The 10,763-nt window shown below is 44.8% G+C and overlaps 1 protein-coding gene across 2 annotated transcripts in view; it reads left to right on the plus strand.

Moving 5' to 3' along the window:
* The first annotated feature begins 10,211 nt into the window (after positions 1 to 10,211).
* LOC116057850 (zinc finger protein 737-like) overlaps positions 10,212 to 10,763 on the plus strand; it is a 7,189-nt gene continuing 6,637 nt past the window's right edge. The window contains exon 1 of one of the 2 annotated variants that reach the window (XM_035998180.1): positions 10,212 to 10,388. The gene's annotated coding sequence lies outside the window, so the exon portion shown is untranslated. The remainder of the gene's footprint in view (positions 10,389 to 10,763) is intronic. The other variant, XM_031310434.2, reaches the window with a different exon arrangement.

Here is a 10,763-nt window from a genome sequence, read left to right on the forward strand (position 1 = left end):
GCAGTTTTTACGGAAGTGCAAAACATTCTGTGATGGGCCCACGGAAGAATTCCTTGAAATGAACACGAATTGACGACAATTAAGTTCAGGAAAAGGTTGTGGGTGGGCTTACGGTTCCGTGACACACGGGAAGAACAGGACGGAAAAGCAGAAAGCGACTTTAGGAAATGTGACACGCGGTGTCCTGGTGAAAGTCCTGTTTGACCCGTCCACCCCCCAACCAACCTCCCTACGTTGATTTTCGGTCTTTCATATTACTCTCTACCGTAGCCGCTCTTAATGCTACGTCATCTTCTCATTGACTTTACATTGGCATTGTTTTCCGTGGTGGCCACACGGATTTTTCACACATTCATTGTGGCCACCACCACGTAATGCGCTGTTAACAATTCGTGATCATTTAACGGAGTTCTGTGCGACCAGGCTGAGCTAGACTACCTGTCCAATCTGAGGTTTCTGTTGCACGACTACAAACAAACTACTTTTGAACGTCCACACGTTTCACCAAAACAAGTTCCTTCCTGAGACTATTTAGCAGAGGCACCGTGGCTCCGTCCGGAGCTTAGCTCCGCCCACGATGATTGTGATTGGTTGAAAGGCCCTGACACACCAACCTGACGGCCGACCGTCGGCAGGAAAGTCTGAGTATGTCTCAAGTCTCAGTCGGCTCCCCGAGGTCCAAAAACGTTCCTCAGAACACACTGAAGCGACGCCGACTTGAGCGTACGTTCTACACGTGCGCGAGACGTAATACAAAAAATGAAAACCGGAAATGACGAACGCGTCACCTGGGTCTGGCTTCTCCCCGACCATAATGGCGTCTCATTCAGAATACGATCTCATATTGGACTAAAATAGTTCACCGAAACGTGTTTAAGAGAGAAATAGGCCGTGCAGTTGCTGAATCTGTCTTCATTTCAGATCAACAAAGGTCAGTTTAAAAGATTTCCATCAGATTTTGAGAGACTCTAGTCACGCTAACATAAGTGCACTGATTCGCTAGTCAAGGGTTAGCTCTCCACCAACCAGATTGGTCATTGAGTCCGACTGCCCTCCCTAGCGAGTCAGGTCGGCCAAAATGAAGGCCGACGGCCCCTCGGACGGACGACGGCACGGACACACCGAACGGACTCGAGTCACTGACCTCGCCAGACTGTCAGACGGCTGATTATCGGCTCGGTGTGTCAGCGCCTTCCAGACCTTCCTCCACAGAGCTGTGGAGGAAGGTCTGGCGAGACTACTGCCTGTCTGTGATCTTCACGGTGCAGATTAATAATCCATCCAGGCTGGAAACGTGGAACCACGTAGGAATCTTTCCCCGCCCGTTTCCCTTCTTCTTCCTTCCTCCGGTTGTTGTTTCTGTGTCTGTTAGTTTTCTCCTTGCCACGCGGCTGCTTTAGGGTTTCAGACATCAGACGCCGAGCGCGGCGAGCTGTTAATAATGTACATAAAGAGGCGGAGGAGACGGGGAGAAGAATATTTATTCCTTGAGTTGTTCTCCATGTTGTTGTTGCTGTTGCTGTTGCTGTTGTTGTTGTTGTGAAGCACACAGAGAGAGACAATCATGTTGGACGATTGAAATGTTGACGCTCTGGGAGGGATGGACTCAGTGACACACAGACTGGACGAAACATCGGACGTCAGACAATAATCAATAATCAATAATCAATGATCCGACCTGGCCGGTGATGAAGACAGAGAGCTTAAAGGTGCACTAGGAGTTGCTAACCAATGTCAACGGTAGCCGCTAGCTAACGCTAGCCAACGTCAACGTTAGGTAGCCGTCATCATGGCCGTTGCTGGGTTCCCTATCATTTATGATATTTGCGTATAGGGACCAGTTAACGTTACCTGCCGGTCACATGGTCTCTAAACAGTCCGCTCACGGTGAAGTCCTGCACGGATCAACAGCTGGCGGCTGCTCGCACTGCCTGCACGCTGCTGCGGTTCAGCGGCTAACGAGCGAGCTAACTGCTAACAGACACCGCTGCGACCAACAACCAATACACATTCTGTCATTATATATGTCATTTATAAAAGGTTTCTAGTGTCAGTGCATTGGCCGTGCAGTGGCACGTTTATTTACAGCCGCTGCTGGCAAATAACATTCTGACACTTCTGTAGTTTTCCATCAACTTTTTTGTCACTTTTTTTCGACACGTTTTTCAAGGTTTTGTCACTATTTTTGGCGTTTTGGTCACTTTTTGTTGCTGTATTTGCTCTACTGCAGCCAGTCAGAAACATCGTAAAAACCCACAAAACATAAACACAACAAAGACTTCGAAAAAAGCCACAAAAACATAAAAAAAAAACCCGCTAAAAATATCAAAAACAGTGTTAAAACCTCAGAGAAAGAACTCGGATGTTCGGTCCATTACTCTGCCAGTCTGTGTTAGAACCAGGACTTAATTTGAGCCAGAACATCTTCCGGCACCGCCGACGTTGGATCCGAAACCTTTTTTATTGGATCCGGCGCCTCCTGTGTCACTATATGAAAAATTAATCGCCTAAATGAAAAAAAAGTATTACTTTGTGTAGTGTTGAATGTTATCTGTGTTGTTAGTCTTTATTCCCCATTGAAGTTCCACAAAAGATTTTTCATCTTATGTTTGCATTTTCAATGCGTTTTGAGGTGAATTTTCAGGGTAAGACGGGAGGGAGGAGAGACGGAGGGAGGAGAGAGACAGAGGGGGGAGAGAGAGGGAGGGGAGACAGAGGGGGGAGAGAGACAGAGGGGGGAGAGGGAGGGAGGGGAGACAGAGGGAGGAGAGACAGAGGGGGGAGAGGGAGGGAGGGGAGACAGAGGGGGGAGAGGGAGGGAGGGGAGACAGAGGGAGGGAGGGGAGACAGAGGGGGGAGAGAGACAGAGGGGGGAGAGGGACGGAGGGAGGAGAGACAGAGGGGGGAGAGGGAGGGAGGGGAGACAGAGGGAGGAGAGAGACAGAGGGGGGAGAGAGAGGGAGGGGAGACAGAGGGGGGAGAGAGACAGAGGGGGGAGAGGGAGGGAGGGGAGACAGAGGGAGGAGAGACAGAGGGAGGGGAGACAGAGGGAGGAGAGGGAGGGAGGGGAGACAGAGGGAGGAGAGGGACGGAGGGAGGAGAGACAGAGGGGGGAGAGACAGAGGGGGGAGAGGGAGGGAGGGGAGACAGAGGGAGGAGAGGGAGGGAGGGGAGACAGAGGGAGGAGAGACAGAGGGAGGAGAGGGACGGAGGGAGGAGAGACAGAGGGGGGAGAGGGAGGGAGGGGAGACAGAGGGAGGAGAGAGACAGAGGGGGGAGAGAGACAGAGGGGGGAGAGAGAGGGAGGGGAGACAGAGGGGGGAGAGGGAGGGAGGGGAGACAGAGGGAGGAGAGAGAGGGAGGGGAGACAGAGGGGGGAGAGGGAGGGAGGGGAGACAGAGGGAGGAGAGAGACAGAGGGGGGAGAGAGAGGGAGGGGAGACAGAGGGAGGAGAGAGACAGAGGGGGGAGAGAGAGGGGGGAGAGGGAGGGAGGGGAGACAGAGGGAGGAGAGAGACAGAGGGGGGAGAGAGACAGAGGGAGGAGAGGGAGGAAGGGGAGACAGAGGGAGGAGAGAGACAGAGGGGGGAGAGAGAGGGGGGAGAGGGAGGGAGGGGAGACAGAGGGAGGAGAGAGACAGAGGGAGGAGAGGGAGGGGAGACAGAGGGAGGAGAGAGACAGAGGGGGGAGAGAGACAGAGGGGGGAGAGAGACAGAGGGGGGAGAGGGAGGAAGGGGAGACGGAGGGAGGAGAGAGACAGAGGGGGGAGAGAGAGGGAGGAGAGAGACAGAGGGGGGAGAGAGAGGGGGGAGAGGGAGGGAGGGGAGACAGAGGGAGGAGAGAGACAGAGGGAGGAGAGGAAGGGGAGACAGAGGGAGGAGAGAGACAGAGGGGGGAGAGGGAGGAAGGGGAGACGGAGGGAGGAGAGGCACTTCAACAGCGCCGCGCTGCACTTCAAGTGACACAAGCGCTTCAGGGGAAAATGTCAGAAAGACGTCAGTCTGCTGAAGTTGTTCAGATCCGCTGGTCAGTCGGATCCCAAAGAAGCAGAAACCGTTTCTGCCGATCAAGAATGTGGAGACCACGGTGGGTTGTTGGTTAATTTAATAGTCCGATGGATGATTGCTGCTTGTGAAAACAATCATTGCAGTGTAGCCTATTTTATTTATTTTTACATTTCTCACCGATGCCGTGCACGTTCTGAAATTAAAATAAACATCGCCCTGATGTACGCACAGCGCTGTTTAGGTTTTTTTAGTCAGAGAAGCTACGTAGACAGTGTATTTTTTTTTGTTCCGTTACCTCCAGCCCCCGTTTTGAGTCGCCGGATCCACCCCCCCTCTGCGCTCCGGGACCTCCCACTTTACAAATTAAGCACTGGTTAGAACAACCCAGACGTCCGGTCCATTATTCTGCCAGTCTGTGTGTATTAATGAGTCCAGAAGCCTGGTTCTGGTTCTGGTTCTGGTTCTGGTTCTGGTGACGTTTGGCTCTGGTGCTGATGAGAACATTATGTAATGAAAGCTTTTATTTATGTTGTATGATTCCCAAATATAATAAACATCTGTTACACTCTTCATGAGTCTGTCTCTTCTTTCAGGGCTTTTATTACTGCTTTGTTCCTTTGTTTTTGTTGCTTTTTCGACAAATTTTTTGTAGTTTTTTTTTTTTAATTTTAATGTTGATTTTTTTGCGACGTATTTGTCACTTTCTTGAGGGTTTGATCGCTCCATTGACCAACAAAAACCTGGTCTAAGGTCAGTAACGCAGCATCTCATTGTTATTTTAACAGAGCATTAGTAAAATGATCCTAGGCTCGTACACACTATGCTTGTTACACACACAGGGACGCACAGCAGCACACACACACACACAGGGACACACACACACATAGGGACACACACACATACACACACACATAGGGACACACACACATACACACACACATAGGGACACACACACATACACACACACACACACATACACACACACACACACATACACACACACACACAGGGACGCACAGCAGCACACACACACACACACACACACACACACACACAGGGACACACACACACACATAGGGACACACACACATACACACACACATAGGGACACACACATACACACACACACACACAGGGACGCACAGCAGCACACACACACAGGGACACACACACACACATAGGGACACACACACATACACACACACACACACATACACACACACACACACATACACACACACACACAGGGACGCACAGCAGCACACACACACACACACACACACACACACACACAGGGACACACACACACACACAGGGACGCACACACATACACACACACATAGGGACACACACACATACACACACACACACACACACAGGGACGCACAGCAGCACACACACACACACACACGCACACATAGGGACACACACACATACACACACACACACACAGGGACGCACAGCAGCACACACACACACACACACACACACACATAGGGACACACACACACACAGGGACACACACACACATAGGGACACACACACACACACATAGGGACACACACACACACAGGGACACACACACACATAGGGACACACACACAGGGACACACACACACACACAGGGACACACACACACACACACAGGGACGCACAGCAGCACACAAACATGCAGAAGATTACAAATAAAAATATTACGGTGCTAATCCTCCATCTAGTGATGGGCAAATGAAGATTTGGTGAAGCACTGAACTACTTAGAAGAATTGAAATAATGGGTTCATTACTCGAAGCTTCAGTAACAGCGACCTCGCCTGCTGAAGAGCCACGGCTGCATCTACATGATCCCGGCAAGATAGTGGACAGGAGGCTTTAGACTAGTGACACACACACACACACACACGTTTGTCAGGGTTCAAAATTAACTTTTTCGTCCACCAGCCAAATGGCAAGTGAATGTTCGAATTTTACCAGCCATTCAATAGATTACCATTGTTTCTTTGGCTGGTAAGTGAAGTAAATCTACCAGCCACTTGCATATTTTACCAGCATTTGGCTGGTAGATGGAGCTGATTTTGAACCCTGATGTTTGTTGCACTATCTTTGTGGGGACCCGTCACTGACATAATGCATTCCCTAGCCCCTTACCCTAACCTTAACCATCACCACTTAATGCCTAACCTTAACCCTTACCCTCACCCTAACCATGACCTAATTCTAACCCTAATCCTAAAACCAAGTCTTAACCCTCAAACAGACCTTTAAACTTGTGGGCTCCAGCATTTTGGCCCCACAAAGCTGTCCGGACCCCACAAGTATACCGGACTCCCAGTTTTTGGACCCCACAAATATAGTTAAACAAGCCCACACACACACACACACACACACACACACACACACACACACACACACACACAGTGCACATACATACTAAGAATGGGATATAATTCTTTTGACAAATAAAGATTGATGAATGTGTGTATTGTGGTATTGGGGAGAGAGTGCTTGGGGAAACAGAGGATTTGCTGGGAAAATATGGCACAAGTTGGGAGTGCTTGTGTGACTATGGCCAGGGCGTACGTGGGATAGGGAACACTCAAAGATCTTTATTAAGGAACATTATTTTTTCCAAACTTTTTGGACTGAGCCTGTTTCTTTTTCTGCTCACAACCTCTCCACATTTAAAGAAAATTCATTCAGAGAGAACGGATGACGCCGGCTGACGATTTTATCCAAAGCGACCATGCATACATACATACATACATACATACATACATACATGCATACATACATACATACATACATACATACATACATGCATACATACATACATACATACATACATACATGCATACATACATACATACATACATACATGCATACATACATACATACATACATACATACATACATACATGCATACATACATACATACATACATACATACATACATACATACATACATACATACATACATGCATACATACATACATACATACATACATACATGCATACATACATACATACATACATACATACATACATGCATGCATACATACATACATACATACATACATACATACATACATACATACATGCATACATACATACATACATACATACATACATACATGCATACATAAATACATGCATACATACATACATGCATACATAAATACATGCATACATACATACATACATATATAAATACATACATACATACATGCATACATACATACATATATACATACATACATATATACATACATACATGCATACATACATACATGTATACATACATACATACATACATACATACATACATACATACATACATACATATATACATACATATATGCATACATACATACATGCATACATACATACATGTATACATACATACATACATACATACATACATACATATATACATACATACATACATATATACATACATACATACATACATACATATATAGATACATACATACATACATACATACATACATGCATACATACATACATACATACATATATACATACATACATATATACATACATACATATATACATACATACATACATACATACATACATATATACATACATACATACATACATGCATACATACATACATACATACATACATATATACATACATATATGCATACATACATACATGCATACATACATACATGTATACATACATACATACATACATACATATATACATACATACATATATACATACATACATACATACATACATACATATATACATACATACATATATACATACATACATACATACATACATACAAACATACATGCATACATACATACATGCATACATACATACGTGCATACATACATACATACATACATACATACATGCATACATACATACATACATACATACATACATACATACATGCATGCATACATACATACATACATACATACATACATACATACATACATACATACATAAATACATACATGCATACATACATACATACATACATACATACATACATACATACATACATACATACATACATAAATACATACATACATACATACACACATACATAGCATACCTTATCAGGAGCGATCAGAATAAAGTTTTCCCACGTCAGAACGACCTCTCTTCCTATAGACCAGGGGTCACCAACCTTTTAGAAACTGAGAGCTACTTCATGGGTACCGAGTCATACGAAGGGCTACCAGTTTGATACACTCTTCTGAAATAACTAATTTGCTCAGTTTGCCTTTAGTTATATATGATTATTAATGATTAATGATACTCATCTATGTGAAGACACTGATCACGTTAATGATTTCTCATTATCAATTATTATCAACAATGACTTAACAAGGTGGGAAACAGATAATATCAATATTCAATTTTCAGTTTTAGAACAGGCCTGAGGGCTCCTCATGTGGTCCTTGGGGGCTACCTGGTGCCCACGGGCAGCGTGTTGGTGACCCCTGCTGTAGATGCTTCCATAGTAGATTAATGAAAATAAATCCATACAAACAAACTAATGCCTTTCACTGTAGACCAGTGGTTCTGAAACTGTTTTCACCTTCATTTGAGAACCACTGCTGTAGAGGCTACTACAAACCAAACACAATGTTGTGCATTAAAGTTAGTATGCTTTGAGCGCGCTATAATTCAGACTTGGAACGAGGTGCGGCCGTTGCAGTCATAGTCAGTATATAAATGGACCAGCAGGTCCCGTGTCTCTGGACGGAGACCAGTGAAGTCTCTTTCCCGGTGATGGCTGAGCGTTACTGAGCAGCCTCCAACTGAGCTTGAAGACGTAGATGTGACGTGAGCAACCTGTCTGAAAGTTGGAAGTCTTCTGGTAGCTGTGCCAAGAGAAATCTCAATCATTCCCAATCTAGCAGAGACGGAGAGCGTAGGTATATGTAAGGAGATAACATAGACACAGGCTAATTATTGATCACTAAAATGATAGTTAACATTAGTAATTAAACTTAAACAGCTAATGGAAGTCCAAACTGCCTGAGAGCTTCTCCTGTACTATACGGTAATTCCTCTACTATGAGACAGTAAGTCTCGTGGTTATGACCCAATCGTTAGCCTATTTTTATAAAAACGTCTGCTACGGAGCCATAACGTGAGCTACAAGGTAATGGAGCCTTTTATACATTGTCGTGTTTCTTTAGAAATAAACAATGGACAAACAGAGTCTTTAAACTCTTCAGATGTAAAGTTATTCTCTGTCAAAGTGACGTCAAAATGAATGGCAGTCAATGGGATGCTAACAGGAGGTGATGGCTTGGTAGCATCAACATGGCTCCATAGGAGCTACGAGCTCTGAAGTGAAGATAACCCTCTTGGTTGCAGTGCAGCAGCTGACTGGTCCACGTGTGGCGGTGGCGCTGTGAACCAGTCAGCTGAGTCATTCAGAGAATGAACCAGTTGCTGCTTCGGACGTCATATGTCACGTGATCTTTTCCGTACCAAAGCAACCTTCGGAGCAGTGGTTGAAATGGAATTGTAGTTAATGGTTTGAAGCACGTATCGAAGCTTCAGTGTCAGAGTACCATCACTACCTCCATCATAGGACTTTTATCATCGTAAAACACCCTTCATTCAAAGTGGACAGAAACTAAATCAAACTACCAAAAGCCGTCTTGGTTCATCTTTCCACTGTTCCAACAATCACCACTCTGGTTTGGTTGAAATAAACCCTTAATTCACCCATTTACATGTGGAAATATGCTGGCTCTATACACGCTAAAAGTCCTGATTATTTACATGGAGTCTGGTGAAAATATGCTGGCTCTATACACGCTAAAAGTCCTGATTATTTACATGGAGTCTGGTGAAAATATGCTGGCTCTATACACGCTAAAAGTCCTGATTATTTACATGGAGTCTGGTGGAGATATGCTGGCTCTATACATGCTAAAAGTAGTGATTATTTACATGGAGTCTGGTGGAGATATGCTGGCTCTATACACGCTAAAAGTCCTGATTATTTACATGGAGTCTGGTGGGTTTGGTGATGGTGATTTCGGGGCTGTTTCATGTTAAACTAAAAGGATCTTACTCTTTAACTAAAAGGTCTATCTCTGTAGGGATCCATCCCATAATGTTGTCAGACATTTAGAATAATAATCTGAGTCTGTCAGCAGTGTGTGTTCGGGCCTGTGGGGGCAGTATAACAGTATAAGCCGCCATATCCTGCCGGAAACTCATGAGAGATACAGAAGAAGTGTTTCCGGCGCAGACCGTAGTGTCTGCGGTGTTTTGGTGTTGAAGTTAAACCTGATTTATTTTTTGTTAAATCCTTAATTAAGACGTTAAATCGTCTTCACGCGCTCCCTCTGAGCCGCTCAGCTCGCAGGTAACAAACGGACTCTTTTATTCCACCTGTCGGTTAGTGTTGACGTTAGTTAGCTGCTGTTAGCATCGTGCTAATGTAGCGGCTACTGAGATTATTCTATTTTATTATTAAGTATTTCATTGTATGTCCCGCTTGTTCGACAGGTGTTTGATAAAAATGTTGTTTTTATTCTAAATTATTTCCATTACATTAAAAAAATCTGTTCTATATTTAAACAATCGTTTCAAATGTTTTGGCAATGTTTTTTAGAAAAACCCACCAGACTCCATGTAAATAATCACTACTTTTAGCATGTATAGAGCCAGCATATTTCCACCAGACTCCATGTAAATAATCAGGACTTTTAGCGTGTATAGAGCCAGCATATCTCCACAT

The sequence above is a fragment of the Sander lucioperca genome, chromosome 23 (assembly GCF_008315115.2).
Source record: "Sander lucioperca isolate FBNREF2018 chromosome 23, SLUC_FBN_1.2, whole genome shotgun sequence".
Lineage (NCBI taxonomy): Eukaryota > Metazoa > Chordata > Actinopteri > Perciformes > Percidae > Sander > Sander lucioperca.